Below are 17001 nucleotides of genomic sequence, written 5' to 3' on the forward strand. Positions count from 1 at the left end.
AATAATGCATAATTTCATTTGATAAACACGTTTAGATTGAATGGTAATTTATAATCAGTCACAAGAATGTCGAATCTGAATCACTTGAAAAAAACACGGGGGTGCTTAACTTTTTTCCAGGTGTATATAAAGAAAATTTATTTAAATAATTTCCGTCGGCAAATATCGCCACCATTAAATGTATACAAACATTTGGAACATGTTTAAACGCTTAATTTTCAAATCAGTTAGTTTATTCGTTTGAAGTTAAGCACAAATCTACACAATGAGCTATTTGTGCTCTGCCCACCACGGGTATCGAGACCCGGTTTATAGCGTTGTAAGTTCGCAGACATACAGCTGTGCCACTAGGGGGGGGGGGTCAATTAGTGTTATTGTTAGTTGATTACGCAGAAGACGGCTATTCTGATAATGGTCACTTTTGTTGACTAGTTTTTAAATTTCGTTTATTACACATTTATAAATACTAGGGCGTATACTTAACTCCACCATTTTAGTATAATAGTGTGTTTAGATAATCTTACTGGCATACTGACTTTGATTACCTCCTAACAACATGAAGAAAACTTAAAAGAGCTTATATTAAGTTCATTGTTTTTGTTTATTTGTTGTTGTTTTTTGTAATTTATATTTCTGTTATTTTTTTTTATATCTTTTGTTGTAGGTCAATCGACTTGGCTGTTTTAAAGTTCCCGCTACCTCAGTCACTGAACTGGAAAAAGTGATCCTCAACAAATCGTATGTAACATCAAAACTCAATTATTCAAGTACAGTTTAGAAGAAGACAGGGCAGTGAAAAAAATATTGAAATATGGTAGCGACAAACTTTTATGCATGTTTGATTTGTAAAACAGATTTTTATTTATTTATTCAGGTAGTCAATAAAAGCCTTTGAATTTGGAAAATGCTTTGATTAGAAAGAAAGACCGACAACAAATGCATAGCCTATCCTCATAATGAAACCTGTTATTTAAAAATCAAAATGAAAAACCAATAAACTATATAGGCCATCCTACACAGCCATTAGATACTTAAAGTAGTCATGAGTATCTTATAGTATTTTCAAAAGTGATCTGACCTGAAAGATTTTAACTGCCTTAATCCACCCGATTTTAGTTTAGGTTTAGAACGACATCTTAAAGGAATAATTGCTTAACTTAACAAGTATTTTTGCCGTGGTTGCAACTGGGAAGCATGTCGACAGTTTGTTTAACAGTTTTTTGAAAGCCATACCGCTTCAGAATCATACGAGGTCCGGGTGTGGCTTATCGGTTAGTATATAGTTCCGCGTAACAGAAAGCCCAAGGATTGAGCCAGTGATACACCGCAGAATACGCTTCACATTTTCAGCTGTGCGGGAGTTATAAAAGTGTCAGTCAATCCCGCTATTAATACAGATAAGAATAGCACGCAGATACTTTCTCATGGTCAACAGTTCCAAATTGGGGGCAGTAATGTCTAAGCCTAAAGATCTATAAATCGGCTGTTTAGCCCATACGTCGTATAAAGCGCCACCGATCAGATTGAAAATACCAATTAACAGTGTCATACAAAATGTAATAAAACTGGCTCGAGTTCGCATTCATGAATTTTAATTATAGATCTTAGCAGTTATTGGTTGGTTGTTGTTAAACACAAAGCTATACGATGGGCTATCTTTGCCCTACCAACAACGGGTATCGAAATCTGATTTTTAACATTGCAAGCCTGCAGACTTACCGCTGAGCCATCAGGGGACAGATGTTAACAGTCAAATATATATAATTATATTATGTATTATAGCTCGATGCAATAAGAGTTGATCAGAGAATACATTGTTAAAAAGTGGAATCTGATAAAGGAAAATTTCACATTATATAATGTCCAATGTAGGCTATTGTTCCCCAAAGAGGATTTAACTCAAATCTAGGCTTGAAGTCTAAATCTTATATCGTAGTTTGGTGTATCTTGAGGAGATGATTAATCTATATTATAATACGATAAGATACAGTCTTGGCCATAGTGGTTGTACACTGTTCTATATTGATGTTATTGTCTACGTGGATGGAGTAGTTATTGAGAAAATGCCCGATTAGTAACAGAGAAGATATCGTATGATCGGACAAACATGTACGACTTGTTATTCTGGTCTGTATAAGTTGTTTTGAGCATCTGTTCGTCAAAACACGCATACACACCTGTTTTGTATAAAAGGGTGTGCTTTTGGTATAATCTTTTTCGAAACAGATCAACACTTTGATCAGACAATGTCTCTGTACTTGGTATAGAGTCATGCCTCATCACGTGCCAGAAGTTATAGGGCGTCAAATTATTCGACTGTCTATAAATGATGTGAAGCAAACGGGCATTGCCAGAATAGCAGAGTGCCTCCAGTGCACTATATCCATAATCATGAAATGTCATCGGACTGCAGAAAATGTTATTCCCGGAAAGTCTACTGGTAGACGCCGAAAAACTACTGTGTTTTGATCAGGTTAACACGCCAAGGTCGAAAGAAATCTTGCAACACCTTACGACAGGAATGGCATGAACACATTCATTCCAGGGTATCCAGAAGAACAATGAATAGGAGACTGACCAAACTTGGTTATTTTGGAAGAAGGGCTATCTGCAAACCGATATTAACCAGAATTCAGCACTGTCACCGTATTACTTGGGCAAGACAGTATGCCAACTTACAGTTAGGATACTGGCAACATGTCATATTTTCAGATTAATCCTGTTTCCGGCTTGTTAAACATGATGGTAGGATTCGTGTTTGTATTTTGACTGGAGAACAGATGAGGGAAGACTGTATTTCCCACAAGGAATACGCAGGAGGTGGTGCAGTACATGTTTTGGCAGCTATTCATCGTGGTGAAAAAACTGCTCTTCATATACTCCAGGGAAATGTCAAAACGCTTCCTACAGGCATCACATGGAGACGACATTTCTGTCATATGCTAGAGCAAGGTTTGACAATAACTTTGTATTCCATAATGACAATGCTAGTGCCCACTGTGCACGTATTGTACAGGATTACCTATACCAGGAAGACGTTACAAGATTGCCATAGCCATCAAAGTCTTCAGACTGTAATCCCATTGAGAACTGTTGGCAGAACTGAGCCGGAAAATTGCTAACCACGACCTTAAACTAGTTACTATAGCTGAGCTGCAGCGCCTTCAAGTGACAAGTTGGGATGAAATCACGGTGGATTACATCAATAACCTCATCGACAGCATGCCACATCGCTTTGCGGAGGTTATTAGAGTACAGGGAGAACCAACCAAGTACTGAATGTTTAATATGAACTGATATAAGGTTACAGACGCTATTTATAATAACTTGATGTTATATTTTGTCATTATATATGTTTTGGTAAGGTTTTGTTGTGCTAGGTGAAATGCTGATGTTTGATAAAATTGTTTGCTGTTTTAATAAATCGTTCATGATGTTCATAGAACCTGTTTCATTATACAAATTACATGTGTAGATAATTAATATAATATGCATTTCTCAGTTTAACATCGCTAAGTGTATTTGTATTCCATCTTAATAATAATGATCTTATTTGTTATAAAATATGCAAACATTTTGGCCAAGACTGTTTAACATAACGTAGTGTATTTTTGTGAGAAGGTTATTACTATTATTACAATGTGGATTAGTACAAGCATTAAGATGCAATACAGTATATGTTGATGAGAAAATTACATTATATATAATGCAGTATAAATTGATGAGAATAATTTTACTGTAAGGTAGTTAATCTTTAATTATGAAGTTAAGCTTTGGAGACAAAAATAAGTTGCAATGTATTATATTTTGATGAGAGGATTGTATTGTGCGTTGGAATGTCGTATGTCTTGATGAGAAGATTGTATTGTATGTTGGAATGTAGTATATCTTGATGGGTAGATTCTATTGTATGTTGGAATGCAGTATATCTTGATGGGGAGATTAAATATTATGTTGGAATGTAGTATATCTTGATGTGAAGATTGTATTGTAATGTAGTACATTACGTATTTTACGTTTATGAGGATACTATACTATGATGTGAGGTACCTTGACGATAAGATTACACTGTAATATACATATTAATCATGAGATTATTCTGTAATGTAGCACACTTTTATGAGAATATCACCATGTAATGTAATACATTTAAAAAACAAAAATACAATATAATGTAGTATAGTACGATTATCACGAAGCAGTGTAGTGCTCTGTTGTGAATTGGTAAAAAAAGACTACACTGGAATATAGTAAACTTTGATGATAAGATTATACATTGATGTTGTGTTGAGTAGTAAAACATATGATTGATTTAAAATTGAACTAAAATAATTAATTACATTTAAATGAAAAATGTAAATTATTAGGTGAAAATTGAATTTAACTGAAAAACAACTAAAAAACGGACATGCTTTTAAATATTATTCATCAAGAAACTTCACAGCATTAACGAAAAAACAACTTTCAATGATAATCGACTAAACAATATAAAACAGCGAAACAATTTCAATTATAAAAAAAAAGCGAAATGTAGCTCAGTTACAAAAATTTTAATTTACAACTACGTAATGCTTTCGCTGGCACACAGCAAAATTTTTAACCGATAAGCATCTGAGTAATGTTTGAACAAACTGGTTATTAACAAGTAGTGAAACAACTTCCGTCGAGGAAATATGAACATTAGGAACACTGAAAGCTTATATTACCAAATACACTCCTGAGTTACCTATATAGTATATCTTGATGGGAAAATTGTATTGTATGTTGGAGTGCAGTGTATCTTGATGGGAAAATTGTATTGTATGTTGGAGTGCAGTATATCTCGATGGGAAGATTATATATATACACGAAAATATGGAATCAAATTATCTTGTACTGAAATGTACATTGTGAAATTAAACATTGTTTCGAAGTACTTTGTAGATATATTTCGCTAACCACTGAATTGTATCCTAATATGTTATTTCAAATGACTTAATAATATCAAATACAGTGTTTTATTTACAGATGGAGTAACTGATACAAATATATACAATTATAGTAAAGTATATTTGTCAGAATAATAATTGTTCAAACGAATATTAAGAACTTCGACGCTGCTATCAGTTTAGAAGACATGGAACTGTCACTAAATGTTCGATGACGATTACCTGATGATGACAAAAAACGCTGCTATCAGTTTAGAAGACATGGAACTGTCACTAAATGTTCGATGACGATTACCTGATGATGACAAAACCTTGTCGAAACGTTGTACATTTGCTGTTATATTAAAGTTTTTCTTCATTACCCATTCAAGCCGTCTCCAGCCATTATTTGTCACTAAATGTATTGTTCTGTGTCATGTCTGCTTGAATGTTTGTTCTGTGTTTAAATAATAAGACGTCATATCGATGGATGAATATTATAGTCCATATGATAATATACATTTGAATATTCTGTGTTTAGATAGTATAACACATAATACACATAATAATATATATTTGAATATTCTATATTTTGGATATTATACAGGGTGTCCATAATAGTTGTTCTAATAGAAAAATTTTAATTTCACGATACATTTAATGAAATAATTTATTGAGTATTATCACCGCTACATTCGTCACCTTTAAAGTAATAACAGACTTGAAAGTAAATGGCAACAACTTGAAAGAGAAAACAAGAAAAGTGAAAATCAGGAACATAAGATGGAAACGAATTTTCTTCTTCCACTTTCATCGAAAATGTTTAAACAAGTAACTACGCATCAATGTATGCAAATCGTAAAGATGCAAATTAACGACTCTGCATCTCTAACAGAGCATTAAATGAAAATTTTTACTTAACCTATACTTAAATGGTATTTTTATCGACCAGCGAATCGTCTCAACAAAACAACAACGCACGAGATGGAAGTAACGACTAGTTCGAGTTTCCAAACAACACTTATAATTTTCCTGGCGGATGTTATAAACTCAAATCGCGCACGTTCACTATACAAATTAATTTTTCTTTTACTTTACAACAATCAGAATTATTTTATTCTAGCATGATAAATTGTTCTTTGAGAAAAATTTTCGAAATACATGAAAATTCTAATTTACCTATCATGTAGTGAGTGTAGAAAGGTTACTGTTGATATTTGTAGGTATCTTTCGTGACAACCCGTGATTTAAAGTGTTCGTGCTTACCCACCTTCCCTGCCACGTCATGTTGGTCGAATGAACTGTGATTTGGTTGATTTACGGTGTTTTGTTCAGGTAAAGATTAGATTTCATAAAAGATAATGCATGCCAATCACGTTCGTTAGTAAACTTTTAAACGCGGACCATCTTACATTGATGATGTAAACACAGGGGCATGATTTAAGCTCGAGTGGGCCCTCCTTCATTTTATTCTGTGTATACAGCCACCAAAAATGTTTAACTAACAACTAGGGTGGCAGAACGTTCGTGATCACTGGAAATACAATTACTGCAAGTTGCTCTCGTATCTTTGAGTGACTCTCTATTATTCTAGCGGGAAAACGATAAGCTTTGCTCTGAATGAACATGGAGATAAACATTAACCACCTTAAACTGGGTTAATTTAACATGCACGGTACGCGTGATACTACTTTTCTAAGTGTGGTAGACTACCTATTGTGTTTTTGACCTCCATCGCACGTATTTGGCATTCATCTTTCTTTACCTATTCTTTTCATTATTCATCATATAATACTGCCAGGTGTTTCTGAGAAATTTACTCAATTAGAAAACGTTTTACTAGAGCAGGAAACAAAATACTCATTTTTGGTTGACACAAAATCTTCAAATATTGATAGTTTACTGTATAAAAACTATTTTAGCCTTACAGACAGGCCATCAACTGCTCGAATGTTTGTCCACAATTATATGAAAAACTTGTTTACATCTCAACATAAATATGTTTCTCGTGCACTTATTTTTATACTAATATAACATGACAATTGTTCAGCCAATAACTTACCTGCAATCACGACTTAACGAGTTCAAGCTTTTTATTAATAACAAGATTATATGTAACACTGGGATTAAGTATGGAAGTCACGTACAAGGACATTATTTGTGGCGTAATCCAATATTTTAGTATTTTAGAAATGTGTGTCATATTCGTGGAACACTATCTTTGTTTGGTTTCTAGTTGTCTTTTGTGTTGAGTCTCAGTTCTTACAAAAATATTGTAAAATCGACAAAGGTAACTAGGAAAACAAATATTAAAAATCTGGTTATGAGTGTACCATTTCATTTATTGCTTAAGTCAGAAATCACACGTTGAGGTAAATATCCACTTACTGTGGAAACTTCATAATATACCTTATTTTAAAGATAAAAAAAAACATTTGAAATTACTTTGAGTTACGAACGCGTGTCTGATACTATAAAATTATTTCAATACAAAAACATTATTTTCTAACCGAAAAAAACACTGAGCTGGGTTCAAATTAATCAAGAAAATTGTTAACTGCATATGTATTTATGTAACAAAATAACTAATGAACGATAAGATAGCACTTATTTCGGAATATGTAGAAGATTCAGCATGCATATTCAAATATAAAACTGAAATTAAGAGGTGCGATTTATCTTTTATTAAATTTGTATGATAACAATTTTCACATTTTCCTTTTGTGTATAAGTTCAGCAAAACGGAAGAAGAAGAATACTGCCATATTACAAATTATAGATATATATATAGTCCAGTTAAATAATTAAACTAGAAACAAAGAGGGAGCTGATGAAATGCAGTAAAGTTAAAGAAGTGTAGAAAGACATTGAAAGCTGAAGGCAACTTCTGACCTACAATACGTAAAAGAAATGTGGCGAAGTTGAAGACAATTAGAGACTGATGATGAAATGCAAACGTTGAATTAATATAGCAAAATTAAAGAACAGGAGATCTTAGTATATAGTTATACCAAAATTTAAAACGATTACTACTATATTCCAGGTTTCATAAACCAGATAAATGTGGCCAAGTTTAATGTTGTTACATCGAGCGATGGAGAAATAGCGAGACTGTAGGCCTACTTTCTATACAACAAAAGTTAAGAGACGACGTAAAACTTAAATAAATTAATACTTTCTCACCAAGGGATGGAGATGCAATCAAGTTGATTGAGTACACTGCCTGTACACACTAAGACGAGAAGATAAAACTGAGAAAATGTTATTCTTTCTGTGCTTTAAGGTATAGAAACGTATCAGCAGAGAAGCATATACTGTCCTACAGTAAGTTGAAGAAATAAAAGATAAAAAAGATGAAATAAAAGATAAAAAAAGAGTAAAAACATAGGAAGAGATGAATAAACTTAATTACCTTCACCAAAGGGAAGAAATGAAACGAGTTTGAAGAAGGTAAAGAGCTGAAGTCGTGTACTATCATACTTCAAGATCCATAAGCGTAGCAGAATTCAAAAACTTAATACCTTACATCTAGAATTGCAGATGTAGCTAAAGTTAAAAAAGCGTAATACCTTACAACTACAACTGCAGTGTCGTAGCTAGAGTTGACGAAAATGTTCTTCCAATATATATTCTGTAGAGAAGTTAAAAAAGAAGCATACAGAAATAACAAGAGATGAAGCCTACTGTTCATCAAAGTTTAGATAAATATAAATTTATAAAATGATTGCTTACTATCTTATATAAAGTTCAAGAAAAGTATAGCAAACACCGGAATAAATGTTATACCTTATACATCATGAAATGAAGTGACTTAGTAAGACTACAAAAACTGTAACACCAAGGGGTATAGAGTTAAACAGAGAATTACGGGTTCACTACCGTAAACATAGCCTAGACAAGCATGGTATAAGAGGCGTAATAACTCACACAAAGCTTTAGAGACATAGCAGAGTACACAAAGTGTAATAGTTTACCCAAGCTTTAGAGACATAACAGAGTAAACTAAGTGTAATAGTTTCCTCAAGATTCAGAGACATGTTAGAATATACTAAGTGTAATAGTTTACCCAAGCTTCAGAAACATAGTAGAGTATATTAAGTGTAATAGTTTACCCCAGATTTAGAGACATAGTAAAGTACACTAAGTGTAATAGTTTAACCAAGCTTCAGAGACATAGTAGGGTATACTAAGTGTAATAGTTTACCCAAAATTCAGAGGCATAGTAGGGTATACCAAGTGCAATAGTTTACCCAAAATTCAGAGACATAGTAGAGTACACTAAGTGTAATAGTTTACCCAAAATTCAGAGGCATAGTAGAGTATACCAAGTGCAATAGTTTACTCAAGCTTTAGAGATGCAACAGAGTACAAGAAGTATAATCAATACCTTACACTAAACCTTCGATGCGTAGCAAAGTATAAGAAATATAATACCCTGCACCGGGCTTTAGAGATGTAGCAGAGTGCAAAAAGTATAATAATCTACAGCAAGTTTTACAGATGTAGTAGAGTGTTAGAAGTGTCTACATTATTTCAAGTTTTGGGGACGCAGCAGTGTATAAGATGTGGGAATTTCTAACGTCAGTCTATCGATACGTATTAGAGTACAAGAAGCGTGATACTCTATACCAAACTTGACGATCATAGCAGAAAATAAGAAGTGTAATACTTATGCAAACCATACTGATACAGTAGAGTACAGAAGATTGTAATACCCACACTCAGTTTTCAAGATGTAGAAAGCGTAAAAAGAAAGACGTATCAACCGCTTTTGGAGTAAGAAGTTTGGTGAGTGTGAAATAATCGTAACAAAGTGTATTGAGATTTAAAGACGTAAAGATATAGAGTTGATGAGGGAAATATATTATGTCGTGCTGTGGAAACGGGTATTGAACGAACGAGTGCTGTCTTATACCAGCTAAACATAATTTGGTCAAAGAAGACATGTTCTCTTTGATAGATTGTTTAAGCAGAGTATTCATGATGAAACTTAGTTGAATGGACGGCAACTGCCTGTTGTAGAAACACGACGTTTCGAAAGTCTTCCGCCTTTCGTCTTCAGGTCGGAAGACTTTCGAAACGTCGTGTTTCTACAACAGGAAGTTGCCGTCCATTCAACTAAGTTTCATCAAGGCGTCTATTTTTTACGTTAAAAAGTAGAGTAAAATACCAAGATTGAAGTGCGTAAATGAAGTTGAAATCATGGGGAAATGTTAATTTTCAAATCACTGTTCAATAGTTCGGAAAAGATGAGTTTAAGCGATGCAATATGGGATGATTTTTCTTTTTTAGCTAACGCAATACCAAAACTCTGGAGAATTTTGACCAGTCTTTGAAGTTATATTATTTTGAATGGTTCAAAAATTAAGTAATACTCAGTCTTTTGCGACAATATTCGGTTAATAATATTCAAAAGAAATGTGTCTTGACTATCACAGAAAATGACGTTTTCTCTGAAAGAAAATAGTGAGGATGTTTTATTAGCAGATGCAATAATAGAGGTAATTAATCCACTATTAGAAAAGAACAACTTATTCAATAAGATTTCAAACAGCTAACGAATTTATTCTTTATATTATTTTCAATTTTTTAGATTTAAACTTTCTCCGTAAAATTAATGAAGATACAAACACTCTATGTGGGATCTAGAAGTGTAGAAATAATATAATACTCAGCTATAAATGGCTGAAAGAATAACTCAATAAACGCCATATCTCTATTGTTTATCTTACACGCTGCCTTCCAGATGGCACTGTAGTCGTACAGGCTATTTTCCTTATACCACTGTAAGAACAGATTTCCAGTTATATTTTTGTAGGTTCTGTTTTAGATAGGGAAAAGGCGGTTATGTGTTTTCATTCGATAGACTCCTTGCTCAGCTCTTTATCGAATATTCCACAACCCAGACATCCGCAGTAGTCGCTGGAAATTTGGATAAAATGATAGTGAAGGAGCTGGCTGAATTAAAGGTGTTGGACTAGACATCACGAGATAATCTGTTCCAGTCTTCTACTCATCAGCCTTAGAACTCGCACATAGATCATCTGTTACTGATAATAAATACTCAAGTTTTTATGACTTAAATTACATGCTTAGAACTAAAACGTGAACATTTAAAAGCAGAATAAAAAATAAAAACTTTTATTACTTATTATATCGCATTGTAACAACTTTACTTTACAAGACTGGTTCTCAACTCAAATACTATGTATATCTTGCAAGCGTTTATAGCACCAGTGATCAAAAATAAAAAATCACACGATGAATTTTCAGGATAAAATCCTGATCATGTAAAGTTGGCTTCCGAGAACTGTTGTTTTTTGTTACGTGTGAATTGTTTTCTCCTTTCTTGATAATACTGTTACGAAAGCTGAATAATCGTCTTACTTTTTAAAATAATTTTACTTGACAACTTAATCACAATACAAATGTTTGCAATTTATCATATGATACTTTGAAACAACAACAAATATCAAAACGTTAATATATTTATGTATAACAAAATAGCAAAGAGAAAAAAGACAAATTAAAAGTAGTCTCTTTTGTAAGTTTCAGCCGACAAGAAACACAGATAATTCAAAATTCTGAGCATAATCGTTACACATACACGGGATTGTTGATGAGCCCTGAAGAAAACCTTTCGAATTTGTTTTTACTAAACATGATTTTTCCTTGTACTTTTAGACGATTTTTTTTTCATCAATCGCTAGAAGCACAGATGATAGCAGAAAATTGTATTATTTTTTGAAGAATATATGCATAAAGCAGTTATATGCATATTCACAGTCTGGACAAAATAGGAAAACTGAGACGAAGATAAAACAGCGTAACAAATGCAAATGATGGAATTCAAAATTATGGAGGCTCGGCATGGCCAGGTGGTTAGGGCGTTCGACTCGCAATCTGAAGGTCGCGGGTTCGAATCCCCGTCACACCAAACATGCTCGCCCTTTCAGCCGTGGGGGTGTTATAATGTTACGGTCAATCCCACTATTCGATGGTAAAAGAGTATTCCAAGAGTTGGCGGTGGGTGATGATGACTAGCTGCCTTCCCTCTAGTCTCACACTGCTAAATTAGGGACGGCTAGCGCAGATAGCCCTCGTGTAGCTTTGCGCGAAATTCAAAACAAACAAACAAAATTATGGAACTTTCTACCCAATAAGTTGCCCCCCAGTGGCACAGCGGTATGTCTGCGGACTTACAACGCTATAAACAGGGTTTCAATACCGGTGGTGGGCAGAGCACAGATAGCCCATTGTGTAGCTTTGTGCTTAATTCCAAACAAACAAACAAACAAAATCCAAATAAGTCCCAATATCAGATATCTTACCAGCACCTGATTTTTTCTTATTCGTACAAGACTAACTTTCAGTAAGTTTTTTACACAAGATGCTAAGGAATTCTCATTCTATCAATGCCTGATTTTACCTTCTTCTAAAACTGGATTTGCAACCAAATTCAGACACCGAGGTGTTGAGGTGGTCTCATTCTATCAGTGCCTGGTGTCTTCTTGTTAGAACACTGCCTACAACGAAATTCATACACCGGGGCGTCCTTAGTTTATTAATGCCTGGTGTTTTCTTGTTATAAAACTATCTTACAACCAATTTTCCTAAGCTAAAGACGCGAACTCTGTATGTGAATGTGTAACTGTTGGTATATTTGAGAACTTGTACTCTCTGCATGCAGGAAACTTATTTCATAGAATAGCCTTGTACATATGAATTTATTCTTTTGGATCTTATTAACCGTAAGTTTCACTATCCGAGTATAGAGCTGGATAATAACTTTTTCGCAGAAAAATCTACCGTTTCGTTAAAAATTCTTACAACCTTCCAATAAACCACATTCACTGAGCTCTCTTGTTGTAAATGTTTAACACGTGTTCTTCAGCATTATTTTACAGATCATTAGTACATTGATTATACTTTCATTTAAATAAAATGCTGGGTAAAAAGAAACCGGTTTTTATCCCAACAGATTTAGCTGGAAGAACAGTGAGCAAGCATTCTAACTTCGCTACTAGTGATCATGGCCTTGAATTAATTACGCTATTTTACCTATCAGATGATACGTTAGCTTAGTAGGTAACGTCCCTTGCTCGTTCGTCTGGAGGACACAGCAGGAATTGACGTCATTCCCGCGCCGTTAGGATTTATAAAAGCTCAACGAGGAGTTTCTGAAGCTTTTACGAAATGTAATTTAATATCTTTTTTTTTTGTCATAAAATGCTTTTATATTTTTACGTGAACCAAATCTGAAAGAAATCTTACACACGAGGGGAAAATCAATGTGCTTCACATAACCAATGCGAGATTAGTTTACAACGAAAATTGAATGATGGTTTTTTATATAGGTATACCAAGCCAGTACGTTATAGATATATAGATATACCAAGCGTGCAGCCTTGTTGAATTATAAAACATTATAAATGATATAAACTAGTAAGAAAAATTCTACGTAATTATTCGACTGATCAAAGTAACAACGTTATAAGTATTCGTCGGTTTATCATTGTATTTAAAATGTTGTGGAAACAGTATGATCGATCTACCTATCATTCTGAATTGTGTTTCGGAACATCTGTAATCTCTCTGAACAAAAATAAATAAAACGTTGATATAGGAAAATGAACTTAACGAACGATGGATTTGGGAAATCAGAGAGATCACCTTTCAGAAGGAATAAAATAACAGCATTCTAGTGAACATCAGAAGTCACAATAAACACGTGAAACTGTAGTGTTAGAACTGTTCTTCAAGATTTCAATTGAGAAAAATATTGCTCTTCTTGTAACGATGTACTTATAACTATTGTAATTTGTTTTAGGGGAGTTTTAGCGTATTGAGACTGTTTAGAAAATCTTAAGCGCAATCGTAAGACTTCTGGTAATCTGCCCTGACTGCAAAACCTATGGTTCATGGTTTGCGACTCTTTACTGCAAAAAAAAATATATATATATAATAATAATGCTCTCCTCACTTTGGGGTCGTGGATGCGTTATAAGAGTAACGATTAAATCCTAATATTCAATGAGACAAGAGTAGCTCAATAGCTGGCAGTTGGTGCTGTTCACTAGCGTCTTCCTTCTATCAGTTCAGTAGACATACAATATTATATAAGGCTTCTACTTAAAACCACATCATTATTGTTAAGTGTCACCTATTTTTTGAAACTAACATCGAACTCATAACCTGTAATTTCTGCATAACATCTTAATGATAGTTGAACAATCGGTGCATTTGAGAGCTTATAATGCTTAAATTCGAAGTTCAATCCCTGCAGTAGGCTCAGCGCTTTGCGCTTAGCAACAAGCAAACATATAAGTGTTGAAATAAACTACTTTTCGAATGTTTTGTTACCGCTGGTTTTCTAATAATGCGAATATTTTTTTTTAAATTCAACTCCAACTTCGCAACATAAAAAGTTTCTACCCGTGCAACATGAACGGAAAATGATAATAAAACCAGTAATTCATTATTATATTGAAGGCTTTAATTGATTATAACTCGATGTGAGCTGCCAGTTATAAATTTGAAATGACAATAAAAAAGTAACGTTGCACACAATCTATTTTTTTTTTTTACAAGGTAACCTGACATGCTTAATATATTAGTCTAGCTGAGGCTGGATTTAAACAATAAATACAGATGTGCGTGTGTCTTTAATGAGATATGCTTAGTATATTACCAACTTTAAATCGCCACTATTTATGCCCTCTTGACCTCCCATAAACATTTGTTGGGAATGAACGGCATGGCGTGTCTTCCGTACTCAACTCGCCACACGACATTGTTCGCATGCTTGACGAGTTACTGCACGCCCGGGCAAGCCACCCGCCCTCCTCCGTAACCCTCTTGTGGCCTTGCCACAAGCCCGTCGCGGGAGGGTCCGGTGGTCTGGGCCTCACGCGGCCAGCGACAACGGCATCACGTTCGGAGGAATAATGACATGTTATCGGCGAGTTTCTGCCCCCGGTCTGTCTGCTTCCAACAGAACTGGGGGTGGAAAGTATTCTACCTGAACCTGAACTCCATTATGGCGTGGCGCTTAGTTGAGATGCCTGCCTAATTACTTGGATCTACATTAGCAATCTTACTAAAGCAGCCAGCGAAGTTCGTCCAAAACACACGAAAGCGTGTGATCGCCACGAAGAGCCGTGACGTAATGAGTAAGGAAGGTGTTAAAAGGATGGTCAAAAACTTAAATACTTTTATACTAAAGCCATATGATAATTATTGAAGCCCATAATCTTATAGAGTAAAACCGTCTAAAAATACCAGATTTTTTTTTAATTACCATGCAAAAACTTTCCACAGTCTCTTTAATGAGAATTATCTTTCCGTCGTTATTCTCGCATAAGAACATCAAAGATATTCAGAATCAATCAATTTTGATATAATCAAATTCCCCGAATAAGTCTACATTGCACTACAAGGCAGAGTTCTGGCCCCCAAACCTTCGAAATTTGTTTAAAAAATGCAATAACGTTTCAACTTAATAAAATACGAACAAAGAGAATGGCAAACAGATTTAAATTAGTAATATCTACATGTAAATGCAGTAATCTTATATAATTTAAAACTATGTTTTAAAATAAATAAGTCTTCGTTAATACGTCAAATAATCATTTTGATACGGGCGCCATTTTAATTTATTGGTTGAAAAATACCGAGAATAAATTTTGTTCTAAACATGTAACAGGTCGGTTTCTTGATATAAGTTTTGATCTGTTAAAACTTCTTTTCGAATATTGGAACAGAAAGAAATACTGAGAAAAGGAAGTACGGAAACAAATTAATTTTATAAACTGTTCATCGATTTAAAACCCCGAATAATATAAAATAAACCACGTGAGAAAGATCATCACTTTATAGAGTTTTGCTGTCTTGCTAAGATTATTTTGGATTTAAAGATTCACGTGATTAACACATTCCAAGTCATTTTAGTAATTTCTCATATTACATGTAATGTTGCTATTCTTCGTTTAGAAAACTTAAAATAGAAATTTTCAGTAATTTATTTGCTTAAAGAACTGAAACATGAATGTTTATAGTGTATAATTTACTAAGCATGCGCATAAAGAATTCCAAATGTTAAGTTTTACTGGATGTCTACGCGGCTTTTTTGAGTGACAATGTTTTTATAATTGCTTGATATATTTGGTAGAAATGAGCTAAGAAAAGCGTGTGTTGTTCAGGAATTAATGAGTTTGTTTATAATAACAGTATATTAGTAGATATTGAAAGTTGTGCGATAATTTTCAGGTAATTGAGACTGGCGTACGTGCTTTAAGTCAAACTTGACTAAAAAAGAACAGTTGTATCTTTGAAACAAAGAAAACATTTTACTATTTTTTCACTAAATAACACATCCAAACGTGATGTCAGTTATTTTATTTTTTTAATTGGACTGCTTTTCTGAATGCTTGCGGCCTGGCTTGGTCATGTGGTTAGGGCTCTCGAACCGCAATCTGCGAGTCGCGGGTTCGAATCCCTGTCCAACCAAACATGCTCGCCACTTTCAGCCGTGGAGGCGTATAAAGTGACAGTCAATCCCACTATTCGTTGGTAAATGAGTAGCCCGAGAATTAGAGGTGGTTGGTGATGACTAACTGCCTTCCCTCTAGTCTTTCACTGTTAAATTATGGCCGGCTAGCGCAGATAGACCTCGTGTAGCTTTGCGCAAAATTCATAACAAACCAAACAAACCGAATGTTTGAGGCAACCCAAAACAGGATCACCTGTACAACTTAACATGACGTTAAAAAGTGCAAGTCTCTGGAAGAATTTCTCTTTCTAGAGCTGTATCTATGTTCCATCTTTGACAGAACTTCCCAAAAACCATACCACCTGTGTCAGTAGACTAGTTTCGTTATCAAACAAAGGGAAAGCATGGTTTCTTACGTGTTTTATCTCTGCATACGTATAGTTGAATAGACATTGTGAAAAAGTAACTAAGAATATATTTATCGTACTGGCCACTTATAAAGACAACCACACTCATATGATTTATAGTTATTAAAAGACGTGAAGACACAAATTTTACATATTTAGCTCTACTCTCTATTATCTTAGGACTGACCTCGGTCTG

General features: G+C 34.2%; 1 long non-coding RNA gene across 1 annotated transcript in view; it reads left to right on the forward strand.

Annotated features, from left to right (window-relative positions):
- Positions 1-814, forward strand: part of LOC111085880 — a 69341-nt gene extending 68527 nt beyond the window's left edge. Inside the window, exon 3 of the long non-coding RNA XR_002610651.1 lies at positions 665-814. This is a non-coding gene — a long non-coding RNA (uncharacterized LOC111085880). The remainder of the gene's footprint in view (positions 1-664) is intronic.
- Positions 815-17001: the final 16187 nt, after the last annotated feature.

Source organism: Limulus polyphemus, unplaced genomic scaffold (assembly GCF_000517525.1).
Source record: "Limulus polyphemus unplaced genomic scaffold, Limulus_polyphemus-2.1.2 Scaffold29, whole genome shotgun sequence".
NCBI lineage: Eukaryota > Metazoa > Arthropoda > Merostomata > Xiphosura > Limulidae > Limulus > Limulus polyphemus.